The sequence below is a fragment of the Lingula anatina genome, chromosome 7 (genome assembly GCF_051362555.1).
Source record: "Lingula anatina isolate TDL-2025a chromosome 7, LinAna3.0, whole genome shotgun sequence".
NCBI classification, from domain to species: domain Eukaryota; kingdom Metazoa; phylum Brachiopoda; class Lingulata; order Lingulida; family Lingulidae; genus Lingula; species Lingula anatina.
Window position 1 is genome coordinate 10,082,873 of NC_141773.1, and position 15,089 is coordinate 10,097,961.

The following is a 15,089-nucleotide window of genomic DNA, read 5'->3' on the forward strand; positions in this document are numbered from 1 at the left end:
TATGACACGAAGATACATTGAAAGTTGTGCGATCAATACCATTTGGCGACTGACAAGCAGTTTTTTGCGATTATATGACACGATCCCTATCATATATTTTGCGCCTTTAAGAAATCTACCGCCAAGGAGGTTAGGGTTTTGGCTCCGTTTATCTGTCAGTTTGTCTGTCTGTTAGCAAGATTATGGAAAAAGATTTTGACCGATTTTGGTGAAATTTTCAGACACTATATGTCTGGAGTAGACCAAGTTAAAAACGGTAAGAGTTTGGTTGTGATCCATTGATTAATTAATTAAAATGGTTTATTAGTTAATTATTTGATAGGTCAATAATGTCTTACATTTTGGTGGCGATAAATGAATTTATTAGCCAATTTTTCACTTAATTAATTAGCTGAACAGCTTCATAATTAAAATTTAGGTAATTTATAAGGTAATGAATAAATAAATATTAATCTTTAATTAATATTAGTTATTAATCTAACTAATAATCCTTGGCGGAAGCCTGCGCTCTCTGAGTGCTATTCTAGTTCCATTATTGGACTACCTCACGACTCTGAAAAAGTGCGATAGAACTAGTTCTTTACAGCCAAAATGTCTCATTTTTTACCAATGTTTCTTGTTGTATATTGTTAACTGCAGTAAATACGTTAGACCATTAGATGGGTTGACCAAAAAAGACAGCTCCTCAATATAGTCAAAGATAGACAACTGATGTTCTTGGGCCATTCCATCAGAAAAGAGGAATTGGAGAATCATGGCCTTAGTGGTGACAATTTAGACACTTTTGGTCAATGGCGAGAAACGGAAACCTTTGGCAAAATATCAACTTTCGTCAAACGCGATGGCACACAAAGAAGAAGGCATTTAGAAACGCTGCAATATTATTATCAACTGACGTATATTTAGAAGTTGTGGGCGCTTTTAAAGAAAAATGATTCTTGTATTATGATATCAAGTAAACCAATTAGATAATTTTGTTCTCTATTTGACTTGCTTTTTCTGTCTTTTTCTGAGTCTTTTTCACTATTAACAATTATCCTTTCAACTTGTATCAACCGCATGTATCAGTCCCTCTTTGTAAATTACCATATTTCAAATGTATGGATAGTAATAGATTTACAGGTAGAAAAGATAGAAAAACGTCATCACTGCCATGACTTATCAGGTCATTTCTTCGAGAACATACCCGCCCCCCCCCCCTTTCAAGCTCTGTCTTCACTAACACAATTGGGTTATATTTATGGCGGCCGTCACAATCATGGTTGAGACAGCATCAAACTCATAACAGCTTGACCGGCGGTGGGCTTACACACACACACACACACGCACACACACACACACACACACACACACACATATATACAGTGGCGGATTTAGAGGGGGGTCAAGGGGGTCCTGACCCCCTTGAGTTTCTGAAAATATATTATACCAATATTCCCCTCTTGGAATTTTGACTAGCTAAATCATATTTCTAAACCGTACCAAAGGGCACTGTTTTCCATTCAAACAGCATTTTTTGTCGGGGCCGTTGAGCAGGCCCCAAACCCCACACCAAGGGGGGATGGTCGGCTCCGCATCCCCCTTTTAATAATGCTGGATCCGCTCCTGTACTCGCCCCTTCACCTAACCCCAGCAGCTGAAGTCGCAAAAATAACAACACTGTGATGGTGTTTTGAACTATTTTTTATCCACGCTTTACTGCAGTAAAATAAACGAAAGAACATTGTTACAAGAGCGAAGTAGCAGTTTGTTTGTAAAATAGGATAGTAATATTTTTGTTTACAGTTATATTTTTGTTTCCCATCCTCTTATTATCACCGGTCCTTGCTAACATTTAGCCCCGCAAGAATTAAACCACTTACCTCAACCACAACACGAATGTCAACTTTAATAAAGATGAATTAGTATCGTTTTATTCATTTCTTTCTTTCTTTCTTTATTTATTTTGCATAAAGCAGACTTTAACAGTAAAAGAATCTGTGAATATTCTACACATAATGCAAATACATTTATTCTTCCTTCTTCCACGCACATACTGGGGTACCTAGTTGTACTAATTTTGAAATGACCCATGCGCTACCTCCAGAATAACGTCAAATGTCATATTTCTTAAACTTGAATCTCTTTTTAAATTGGTTTCTTTTGATAAATTCTTGTTTTTACAAAATAGTTTGCAATCTAGAGTGTCGTATTATACACGCTGCAGGGCTCAGAAAGAGTACTAATTTTGGAAACAGGTTGTATATATTGTCTTGAAATATTTTGCAAGTTACTTCAGATTTTAGCGCTCTCTTTCGGCGTACTCACTGTTTCACAGCGAGAGAAATCACAGTGCGCGATGATTGACGTTTGCTTATATAACCTGCCAATCAAGCTGTTATTACTTGACAGCAACTATCAAAACTAACTGAATTTGATTGGCACCTTGTCAATCAAAGGATGTAGGAAGCTTGAACTAAACGTGTTCGACGACTAAAGTGATCCAGTGTGTAATGAGTGTAATTGACGTTTGTTTATATAAACTGCCAATCAAGCTGTTATTACTTGACAGCAACTATAAAAACTAATGAATTTGATTGGCATCTTGTCACTCAAAGGATATTGGAGTTTTACATGTTCAGAGAGAAAAGTGTAGCAACTGTGTTTGACGTTTGTTAAAAAAACTGTCATTCATAGTCGTGTGCGCTGGACAGCTTTCATCAAAAGTGAATTAGCCTGTTTGAATTTGATTCATACCTGTCTATAACAATACATGTCGTAACATTCTGGAGGTAGGGGGTAGTTTATTTTCTTTTTTTTGCAGCGCGTTAAAAAACGTCGGGTTCTTTATTTCAACTGAGTGACTGAAATTTAACAACGTGAAAGATTCCCTGGTTTTTTTCACAGGCGTTTTTAATTGTAATAAAATCAGTTGTCATTCTTTTTCTGGATATGATGTAAAATGACTATACATGAATTAACGTTGTTGTCGATGTTTGTAGCTCCATAATCCTTTCTTTGATGCTCTTACGATATCGGAACTTCGTATACGAACTGAACATATTACTTTAATCGTGCTCATGTTCTTTTACACCCAATTGAATATTTTTGGATCATTTTTTAAAAAACAAATGGTATAAAAAGTGAAACCTTGTCATTTTTTCATGAGCTTCGGAGAGAAAAAATGCCGAGATAATGATGTTAGTGGCCAGGTAAAATTAAAAAGTACTGGTTTTGTTCGTTCTTATCAAGGACCGGGGCAATAAGTAGCCCGTCGCTGTATAATTGACAGGAGCGTGCGTGAAAACTGTTGTTTTAAAATAAACTACACAATTAAAACTGCCAAATTAAAATTAAAAACAATTTTTTGTAATGCGTTAACATTCTTTCGTGCTTTAATCTGCTACATATTGTTAGTACTTCATAAGTATAAAAAAACTCCAGATTTTAATAACGTGTGAAAATTAATAAACTAATAGTGGGATAAGTCGGGCTGGTTTAATCAAAGACTTGAAATTCTTGGTTTAATTTATTGAAGTAGTTCGTTCAATATTTTATACTATATTTCATCAGATTGGTAAAAATTATCTTTTCATTATATATACATGTATGTTCAAATTATTTGGACTTGTCTCATTCAGAACCTACATGTACGTACACAGTACTCTGTTGAATTACAACAACAACCTTGCCTATTTATATTTGGAATCCTGGACGACAGCCCTCTCTTAGGTATTAATCTACTACTTCTTTATATAAAGAAGTATTTAACTCTATGTAGACAGAATAAAATTACACCTCTCTGGAATGCCTGCAAAAAGTATTTGGAAAAGCAAAAGAAAATAGATTTTCAATCTTTATACCCGCTGGGTCCTCAAAAGGCAGATGATCTCAGAAAAAAATGGGAAAGTATAGAAAAAATATTGATATGAATAGAAAAGAACATTTGTCGTAGCCTAGGCCTTCTAAGATTCTTTTATTAAAAAAATTCTACGTGTATTTTAATCAACATTTGTAAGAACTTTGTTTGCAGTGTGTGAATGGTGTGTGGAAGGTGTATTTGTCTCTTATTGTGTTGTAAATGTCCTGTATTAATTTTCGTGAATAAAAAAAAATTGTTCAGGTGTAGATACGGTAAGCTGAAGACTTGTTTTTTTTTTTTTAATTTCTTTTTCAGACAGCTCTCAGAAGTTCATTATGTGAGTTTTTTTCCTTATGACCAAATCTTAAAGCAATAATAACTCTTCCTTTGAGGAATGGGGTTGTTGACCATTGGTAAGTACGGGAAAATTGCCGTTTTTTCCAGGAAAATCCAATTTTTGGCCAAAACGAAGAGTTATTATGACTTTAAGCTAAGTTACTTTCACCTCATCTGTGATAAAAATAGACCGAATGTGATGCAGTGTTTTACCAGCTAGTAATAATAATAGTATTTTTAACTACTCAAATTAAGAGTTTCCTTGCACTCTCCCGCTGAAATTTATACTTCCGGGGGCCGTGGCTCTCTTCGACGATTTTCTCTTCGACAGATTTACAGAGGCGGATCAAGGATTATTTGAAGGTGGGGTTCCACGGATGCGAAATCAACCCCCCCTCCCCCCCGTTAAACGCCTATTTCTATTATAAGGCCTGGAAGTCCTAAACAAAATTTTATTGAAACTGCTGCCATAAATGATGGACTTGACTGAAACTTCAGACAGCTTGCTTGTGTACATAAGGGTTATCTGGGTTACAGTACAGGGAGGGGCGGGATACGACACATAGTGAACCAATATCTATATGGTTCCTTGCTGCACATTATGTTGTGGGTGTGCGTCGTCTTTGCAAACGGAAAGAGAAAATGTCAACATTCACCTACATGTAGGTGCAGTGCAGTGTACAGTATTTCGGGGTTGGGAGTTCATCCGCCTTGGAGAAATAATAAAACTGGTCTAGCTGAGCTCCACATTACACATGCATATAATGTTCAGGTGAGGGAGAATCTGCTTGAAATCGATCTTACAGTTTTCTGCCCAAAAAAACGCTGCTGCTACGCCATCAGCTTGAGTAAGAAAAGCATCTGCGGCGGACCCCCCTTCAAATAATCCTGGTTCCTGGATCTATATCGGGCAACGGACATCAAACAATAGGCCTACCGGTAGGACTACCATCCCAGAAAATTAAAATGAAAAGGGAGTGTAAAAAATAACTTCTTTACCTTTTAAATAATGAACACTGGGATCCTTTTAAATAATGAACAATTCAAATCCTTTTCAACCAAAATATTTTCAATTTGAACTAAAAATCAAAAGATCTAGGGCGAAATAGCTTGAACGTAGCGCTGAACTGGGATGCGCTTGATGTGCCCCGATTCGCCTCCGATATAGTGTGTTAGATGTGACCGATATGTTGATTGCGTTTTCACTGCAGGTCTTTTTTCATCAACAGACTTGTTCATTCGGATCGGAATACTATTTTCAAGCATTTCGCACGTTATGGAATATATCTAGGAATATTAACGACGTAAGAAAATGTCATCTTCTCCCATTCAATCGCCACTGGCACCTCGCCTTATATATATATTCAGTGAAGATTTTCGGGATGGGAAAGAGCGGAAATCATGTAGGCCTACTACAGACTATAGTTTTGCAAGTTAACACAATCGAAAGAAAAGGAGTGCATTTTAGTTTATTGGGTAAGTATAAAGACTATTTGCTTCCCTTCCGATAAGTGCTCTAAGACTTCTGTTTTGTGATAACAAACAAATCTATCAACATTCGTGTCTTTCATTGTGTTTCTACAAAACCATAGTCTAGATCTAATCAACACAAAACGGTGTTCAGTCATCCAAGTTTTCCTGAATTCAAACTTGGTCGTAGGGGAGACATTCGTTTGCGCTTGTTGTATACATGTCGACTCTCCCGGATAATCTGGGAGTCTCTTGAATACAGAACGAATCTCCCCTACAGGTAACCAATCTCCCGAATAAAAGCGACTTTGACAAATTGCACCGCTGTCAGTTAACGCCCTGTCGATTTAACTTAGAGTTCGGTGATCTTTTAAAAACTTAATAATTATCTTCTAATTGTTTGAGAAAGTGGTCACCTGAGCACCTGATCACAATAGGTCAGGCCTTGACCGCGGATGAAAATGCTAGTGTGAATAGCCTATCTGTTATTGGACACCTGGCGGGATCAGGTATACCAGGATATACAATATATGTGAGTAGAAAAGCAGGAAATCACATGCTTAGAAAACTTTATATCTGATTTTATTAGAATGTGTTTCCATAGTAAAAACACTTCCATGGATACCCATCTGTTGGTGCATGATTGTCAAATATGGCCTTATGGGCTATTTTTAAAAATTTGATTGAAATTTTAGAAATTTTGTTAAAAATACTGCAATGTAAAACTTATAGATCGACTAAGGTTGTTCAAACTCCCAACAAGGTTGTTCATAACTGCAAAAAAATAAAATAAATAAATAAATAAATAGAATGAATTTTAATAAAAGCTTATTAAAAAAATGTAAAAGTAAAAAGCTGAAATATAGCTAAAATGTCATAACACTATTTAGATGAAATTGATTCAAACTTTTTTTAAGTCGCATTATTTAAAAACTGTCCATGGTATTTTTTCAACATATTGCTTGTAGTTAATACCCCCTTTACACTAGACGGTGTCCTTTCTGCGTCCTTTGTGCGAGCATGAAACTGGCATCCCTGTGGTCATCAAAAGGAGGCACAAACATCGCTTTGGTTGCTAAGTTAATCCTCAATGATTGGCCAGTTGTTGGCTTGTAAAGTATTCTTTTTTTATTCTCAAACGGGGTGGTACTACATGGATGCAGAAAGGATGCCATCCAGTGTAAAGGGGGCTTAAGGAAGTTCTCCACGGGATCTAACCCCCCACCCCCCATCCCAATGAATTTTCCTGGGGTAAGGAGCCATTTTCTCCTACCTACTAACTGCTACTTGACCCGTTCTACACTAAGGTTCGATGTTTATTCCATTTTTAGTTTAAAATGACTGGCCATTGAAATAGATCATCTACGGTCACACACATTGCCTAGTTTTCACACAAGAAAATAGGTTGTTCAGTATTGCAGACCTGTGCCATATATAATTATAGATATTGCAAGCTGGCACTGGCTACGTGAAGAGACTGAGAAAATAATAATGACACTAGGTATGCACCAGATAGGTGACTTTTTATATCCTATATGGTCTAATGTAAAAGCTACAGACTTTATTTATCTAAGGGAATTACAGAAAATAAAATCGTGCTTTTATTTCCTCTGTTTATGTAAAACATGTCACAATTCCAATAAAGAATGTACTTTCCATGTTAAATTGTATCTGCCTTCAGCCTAATTTTTTAATTATTTCTGTCCTTCATCCCCGTGAAAAATGTGAAATATCCTGGTTTAGTTAATCTCTGAGCTTAATTTCTTATCACCTCAAAGTCATGCTATTAAAATAATCCAATCCAATAACACAAAGATGAAAAAGATGTGACAAAGATAAATTTTAAAATGGGCCATATACTGAAGCAGTAGTGTACACCTACAGTGCGATAAGCAAAACATTGGTTGTGAAGAAAACTTGGAAAATGTATCAAAAAAAGAGATAAAAATCAAAAGTATCAAAATCCTGAAATATGTCCATTTAGTGACATAACTTTATAGTAGATCAGATGGGTCCACATACATATGTACCCATCTCTCTGTCCAAACTATTAACTGGAGACCTACATGTGTATAATGTGGGGAGTGGGAACAAGAAAACCACTTGGCCTGCAAAGAAAACCTAGAAAACATACAAGAAAATTAGAAGAAAGCTCTTTTCTTATATATAGCATGATGCCCCTTAAACCTACAGTTGACACTTCATTTCTCAATACAGTATATTTTAACTTTTTTTTTTACTAGGAACACCAACTACACAAGCTATAGTCACTTTCATCCCAGGGATTCAGCCGCCAGGAGGTCCTGTTACTTTTATTCCCAGTTTAGAGTCACCTGTGACACCAGCACCCACAGGTAAATATCAGTACCACTATATATACTGTGTGATGTCATCGATACAGTAGAAGATATTTATGTACAGACACCTTTGACACCAGCACCCACAGGTAAATGTCAGTGTCACTATACATACAGTGTATGATGTCAGTGATATAGTAGAAGATCTGTATTTATGTACAGATACCTGTGACACCAGCACCCACAGGTAAATATATCTAGATGACTATATATACAGTGCATGATGTCACTGATACAGTAGAACATGTCTGCTTTATCTCAGTGTATAAAACAAGCATCTCTCTTTGCACATGTACGTTTTTTAAAGTGTAGTTGCATTTTTTCTCATGTTATCAAGTTGTCACTTTGAACTCCCATTAGGGATCTGAAGCCTTATGCTAGTGACACATGAATTTTCACATTAAATTGAACATATTAGTATACCATGTGTGTCCACCATTGGCCCTACTCAGAGTGAAACACCAACAGCCCATGGACATGATCATGTCATTGTGACCTGGGGTATGTTGTTTTATTTCTCCTGGACTGACACAAGCAGTTAGTGAATGTTTTGTGGAACTGGAACTCCTTGTCAATTACTGTGATTCGTAACATTCCTAATGTTGGACACACATATGGAACTGACCTCTTTGATCTCAGAATTTGACATCCCTCTGTGTGCTCTTGATGCTATTACTCAGTGATAATTCATTTGAAATTGACTGTAATGCCCAAAAATTAATGCTTTGTTCTTTATTTATGTTGTCATTGCTAGTCATACGTAATGCAGATAAATACAAAAAACTAATCACCTTTTTCTTTGTTCAATTATATTTTGGTAAAGTAAATTACTAAAAAGTATTACTGATTATACTACAGTGCCGTATATGTATTTTTTGTTCACTGTCATTGTTTACAACTTCAGGTCTGTATATTTGGCAGCTTTGCATGCTGCCTTGTTTAACCAAATTGTCACATTTCAGTCCTCAATGCTGATAACTGTTATATATTAGGTCAGACAATTGTAGTTTTTTTTTCTTACACCTTGCTTGTGACAGTGTCCCTTCACAAATCAACCCTTCTGTCTCCTTTTCCAGGTGACCCTTTCCATACAGCATGGTGGCTTAATTGGTGAACTGAATCTACCTTTCCGCTCATGTCTAATTCCTATAGAAAAGCAGAAAGCATCTGGTATTGGTAGTAAGGAGAAGTCTTGAATGGGTATATATTATTTCCAAATGACAGTTATCATAGGTACATTTACACAAACAAACACAAACTATCACATTTGATATTTTATTTTAGACTGAAAAATCTATCACAATATTGAAATAATATTTGTTTTTGGTAATGCTCACTCTTCTCAAAAATTGCCAATAAACTACACTAAAATTAGAAATTAGTAAAGTGATAAGCTTATCTCTGATTTCTACAGCTGTTAAGCTTCATTTTTATGTACAGACGCTGTAAGTGTCTGTATATGTTCTGATTGATCTGTCTGTCCGGGTCGTTGCTGTCGTCCTGGCTGTTGCTGTCCGACACATGACGTTAACCCCATAACTGGCAAACAGTTTTTTTTTTGTTTTACTTTAAATTTACTGAGTGGCATTGTTTGGTAAAGAGGCTGGTACCTTTCAAAAAATCGGCATGATCAGTTTACATGAATGATAATATTATTCTGATTTTTTGCACAATTTTGGTGACGTTAACCCCATAACAGCCAAATTGTATTTTTGTTTTACTTAAAATTTAATGAGTGGCTTGTTGTTTTCCAAGATCAGCATAATCGATTCATATAAACTTTAATTATTAACTTCCAAACCATATTTTTGTTTCACTTTAAATTTATTAAGTGGCTTTGTTTTGTACTGAGGCAGATCAGTGCATATTTATGATAATTATAAGACCAGCTTGGTGCTGTTGGTACAAATGGTTTTAGTTCCGACCCATCTCATCCACCGGATCTGGATAGTTACAATCATTGCATCGTAGTTGAATAAAACCACTAGTGAGTAGGAATAAAGGAATATTAAAAGGTATATTAAAACAAAATAACTAAAATACAAAGAAATAAAATTGTATCAATTAATTTTGAAACTTGTATATCGCACTTGTTAAAAAGTCACTCATTGATCATTTGGTTTTAGTTTTAGGTCTTTTGAATGTCTCCTGTTCCCTTAATGAATATTTGACATTTTGTTTTGGTTGTAAAAGATAATGCAGACTATGATCTGGTTCATTTGATATACTAATAAACAATTTTTTGCATGCATTTGCGTCTTTTTGCGTCTTTCACTCAGTAGTTCAAGTTTACTATGTTCACAAGCAGCGTCATATTCAAGATCAGGATAAATTATCTTAAGAGCTCTTTTTTAAGACTTTTCTACTAGAGCAGTCAATTCATTTGTTAATCCAAATTGCCAAACAGGGGTGGTATATTCTAAAACTGGCCTTATGACCATCTGGTAATAAGGCTAGTAAACAAACCATTTTATCATTACCTCTCCTTCGCCTTTCCCCAGGTGAATTTACTTTCACAAGAATTATAAATAAAAAGGCAATTCAAGATATTTCATGTTCAGTGTTTTACACCTTCATATGCCTATATGCTAGCTTGTTGATTCCACAAAGAAACTCCCATTTCCTAGGAAAATACTAGAATTAAGGTGGTACATTTGTATTTTTTCATATCCGCAGCGGTGTCTGAGGTTTCAGTCAAATGGAGAAGTCAGCTGATCCACTGCATCAACAGATATGGTGGCTCCTTCAATCCAGAAAACCAAGATATCTTCCAGGCATTTTAAAGAAGACCATTCTATTAAATGTATGTGTACATTAAGGCTGTATAATTCGGGGATGATTATTATCTCATAAAAGTTTATTGAAGTTTATTGAATTAAATTAATATCCATTTCACTTCTGACTGTGTACTGTTAAATATCTCTGAGTTGACTAAGTTCTTCCTGCTTATCACTTCCTCTACATCTGGTACTGGTATAAGGAGAAGTCTTGAATGGGTATATATTGTTTTCCAGATGACAATTATGGGTAATTTGCCACCTCTCACACAAACAAACAAATCATTACATTTGATGTTTCATGTCTGACTGAATTATGTGTTATAAAGTTGAATTTTCTTGGTAATTCTAACACTTCTCATACAAATTGCCAATAAACAACATTTCTATTACACACAGTCAGTTGGTAAGCTTATCACAGATTTTTATTAATGTTAAACATCATTTGTCCAAATTTCACAAATATTGCACTAGATTCGTCAAAATTATTAACGTTTAACCATTTTATGCCATGGAATTTGCTCAACTTTTCAATGTAATTTTCATTTTTCTCAAATATATTGTCCAAAAAAATCTTTTTCATGGGACACAGTCAACTGATGAGCTAATCAGAGATTTTTATTGTTGTTAAACATCATTTGTCCAAATTTCACTAATATTGCACCTGATTTGTCAAAATTATTAACATTTAACTATTTTAATCCATGGAATTTGCCAGTCTTTTCAATGTAATTTTCAGTTTTCTCAAATATCTTGTCCCAAAAAATCCTTTTCATTAGACACCATCTAATTATCACTTCCGTCTGCCTATCACTTCCTCTACATCTGGTATTGGTAGTAAGGAGCAGTCTTGAATGGGCATATATTGTTTCCCAGATGACAGTTATGGGTAATTTTCCACCTCTCACACAAACAAACACAAATCATAACATTTGCTGTTTCATTTGAGACAAAATTATATGTTGTAAAATTGGAAATAAATTTTTTGGTATTTCTAATTCATCTTAAACAAATTGCCAATAAACAACATTTCTATTACACACAGTCAATTGGTAAGCCTATCACAGATTTTAATTGGTGTCAAGCATCATTTGTCCAAATTTCACAAATATTGCACTTGATTGGTCAAAATTATTGACATTTAACTATTTTAATCCATGGAATTTGCTGGTCTTTTCAATGTAATTTTCATTTTTCTCAAATATATTGTCCAAAAAATCTTTTTCATGGGACACAGTCAACTGATGAGCTTATCACAGATTTTTATTGATGTTAAGCATCATTTGTCCAAAGTTTACAAATATTGGAATAGATTTGTCAAAATTATTGACGTTTAACTATTTTAATCCATGGAATTGCTAGTCTTTTCAATGTAATTTTTAGTTTTCTCAAATACATTGTCCAAAAAATCTATTTAATGGGTCATAGTCAACTGATGAGCTTATCACAGATTTTTATTCATGTTAAACATCATTTGTCCTAAGTTCACAAATAGTAGACCAGATTTCTCAAAATTATTAACTTTTAACTATTTTAATCCATGGAATTTGCCAGTCTTTTCAATGTAATTTTCAGTTTTCTCAAATATATTGTCCCAAAAAATCCTTTTCATTAGACACAATCAACTATAAAGCTTAACTTTATCAAAATTATTAATGTTTAAGTATTTTAGCCTGTCAAATTAGTCACTTTTTATAATTTAATTTTCACTTTTTTCAAATTATATATTGTTCTTTTTCCAGGTGACTCTTTCCATACAGCGTGGTGGCTTCTTAGTTAACTAATACTTTCTGTCTGGTCATGGCTAATTCCTATAGAAAAAGCAGGCAGTGAAAGACAGTAGCAAGAAGAAAGCTATGTCTCATCCATGTGTACAATACATGGTATGTGGCAAGATTTAGGACATTGTCAAATGGTGTGCTTAACCCTGATTCCAGAAACCCATTGCAAGGAGGAATCTGCATCTGGTATTGGTAGTAAGGAGCAGGCTTGAATGGACATATATTGGTTTCCAGATGACAGTTATGGGTAATTTTCCACCTCTCACACAAACAAACAAATCATAACATTTGCTTTTTCATTTGAAACTAAATTATATGTTGTAAAATTGGAAATAATTTATTCGGTATTTCTAATTCTTCTTATACATATTGCCAATAAACAACATTTCTATTACACACAGTCTGTTGGTAAGCTTATCACAGATTTTTATTGGTGTTAAGCATCATTTGTCCAAATTTCACTAATATTGGACCTGATTTGTCAAAATTATTAACGTTTAACTATTTTAATCCATGGAATTTGCTAGTCTTTTCAATGTAATTTTCAGTTTTCTCAAATATATTGTCCAAAAAAATCTTTTTCATTGGTCACAGTCAACTGATGAGCTTATCACAGATTTTTATTGATGTTAAGCATCATTTGACCAAATTTTACAAATATTGGACCTGATTTGTCAAAATAATTAACTTTTAACTATTTTAATCCATGGAATTTGCTAGTCTTTTCAATGTAATTTTCAGTTTTCTCAAATATATTGTCCAAAAAAATCTTTTTCATGGGTCACAGTCAACTGATGAGCTTATCACAGATTTTTATTCATGTTAAACATCATTTGTCCTAAGTTCACAAATAGTAGACCAGATTTCTCAAAATTATTAACTTTTCACTATTTTAATCCATGGAATTTGCCATTCTTTTCAATGTAATTTTCAGTTTTCTCAAATATATTGTCCAAAAAAATCTTTTTCATTGGTCACAGTCAACTGATGAGCTTATCACAGATTTTTATTGATGTTAAGCATCATTTGACCAAATTTTACAAATATTGGACCTGATTTGTCAAAATAATTAACTTTTAACTATTTTAATCCATGGAATTTGCCAGTCTTTTCAATGTAATTTTCAGTTTTCTCAAATATATTGTCCAAAAAAATCTTTTTCATGGTTCACAGTCAACTGATGAGCTTATCACATATTTTTATTGTTGTTAAGCATCATTTGTCCAAATTTCACTAATATTGGACCTGATTTGTCAAAATTATTAACGTTTAACTATTTTAATCCATGGAATTTGCTAGTCTTTTCAATGTAATTTTCAGTTTTCTCAAATATATTGTCCAAAAAAATCTTTTTCATGGTTCACAGTCAACTGATGAGCTTATCACAGATTTTTATTGATGTTAAGCATCATTTGCCCAAATTTCACAAATATTAGACGAGATTTGTCAAAATTATTAACTTTTAACTATTTTAATCCATGGAATTTGCCAGTCTTTTGAATGTAATTTTCAGTTTTCTCAAATATATTGTCCCAAAAAATCCTTTTCATTAGACACAGTCAACTATTAAGCTTAACTTTATCAAAATTATTAATGTTTAAGTATTTTAGCTTGTTAAATTAGTCACTTTTTATAATTTAATTTTCACTTTTTTTCAAATTATATATTGTTCTTTTTCCAGGTGACTCTTTCCATACAGCGTGGTGGCTTCTTGGTTAACTAATACTTTCTGTCTGGTCATGGCTAATTCCTATAGAAAAAGCAGGCAGTGAAAGACAGTAGCAAGAGGAAAGCTATGTCTCATCCATGTGTACAATAGATGGTATGTGGCAAGATTTAGGACATTGTCAAATGGTGTGCTTAACCCTGATTCCAGAAACCCATTGCAAGGAGGAATCTGCATCTGGTATTGGAAGTAAGGAGCAGTCTTGAATGGGCATATATTGTTTTCCAGATGACAGTTATGGGTAATTTTCCACCTCTCACACAAACAAACACAAATCATAACATTTGCTTTTTCATTTGAGACTAAATTATATGTTGTAAAATTGGAAATAATTTATTCGGTATTTCTAATTCTTCTTATACATATTGCCAATAAACAACATTTCTATTACACACAGTCTGTTGGTAAGCTTATCACAGATTTTTATTGATGTTAAGCATCATTTGTCCAGATTTCACAAAAATTAGACCAGATTTGTCAAAATTATTAACTTTTAACTATTTTAATCCATGGAATTTGCCAGTCTTTTCAATGTAGTTTTCAGTTTTCTCAAATATATTGTCCAAAAAAATCTTTTTTATGGGTCACAGTCAACTGATAAGCTTATCACAGATTTTTATTGATGTTAAGCATCATTTGTCCAAATTTTACAAATATTGGACCTGATTTGTCAAAATTATTAACGTTTAACTATTTTAATCCATGGAATTTGCTAGTCTTTTCAATGTAATTTTCAGTTTTCTCAAATATATTGTCCAAAAAAATCTTTTTCATGGGTCACAGTCAACTGATAAGCTTATC

The 15,089-nt window shown here is 33.9% G+C and overlaps 1 long non-coding RNA gene across 2 annotated transcripts in view; it reads right to left on the reverse strand.

Moving 5' to 3' along the window:
- Nucleotides 1–7,151: 7,151 nt before the first annotated feature.
- LOC147760725 (uncharacterized) overlaps nt 7,152–15,089 on the reverse strand; it is a 95,695-nt gene continuing 87,757 nt past the window's right edge. For both annotated transcript variants that reach the window (XR_015335615.1, XR_015335614.1), the window contains exon 2: nt 7,152–9,150. This is a non-coding gene — a long non-coding RNA (uncharacterized LOC147760725). The remainder of the gene's footprint in view (nt 9,151–15,089) is intronic.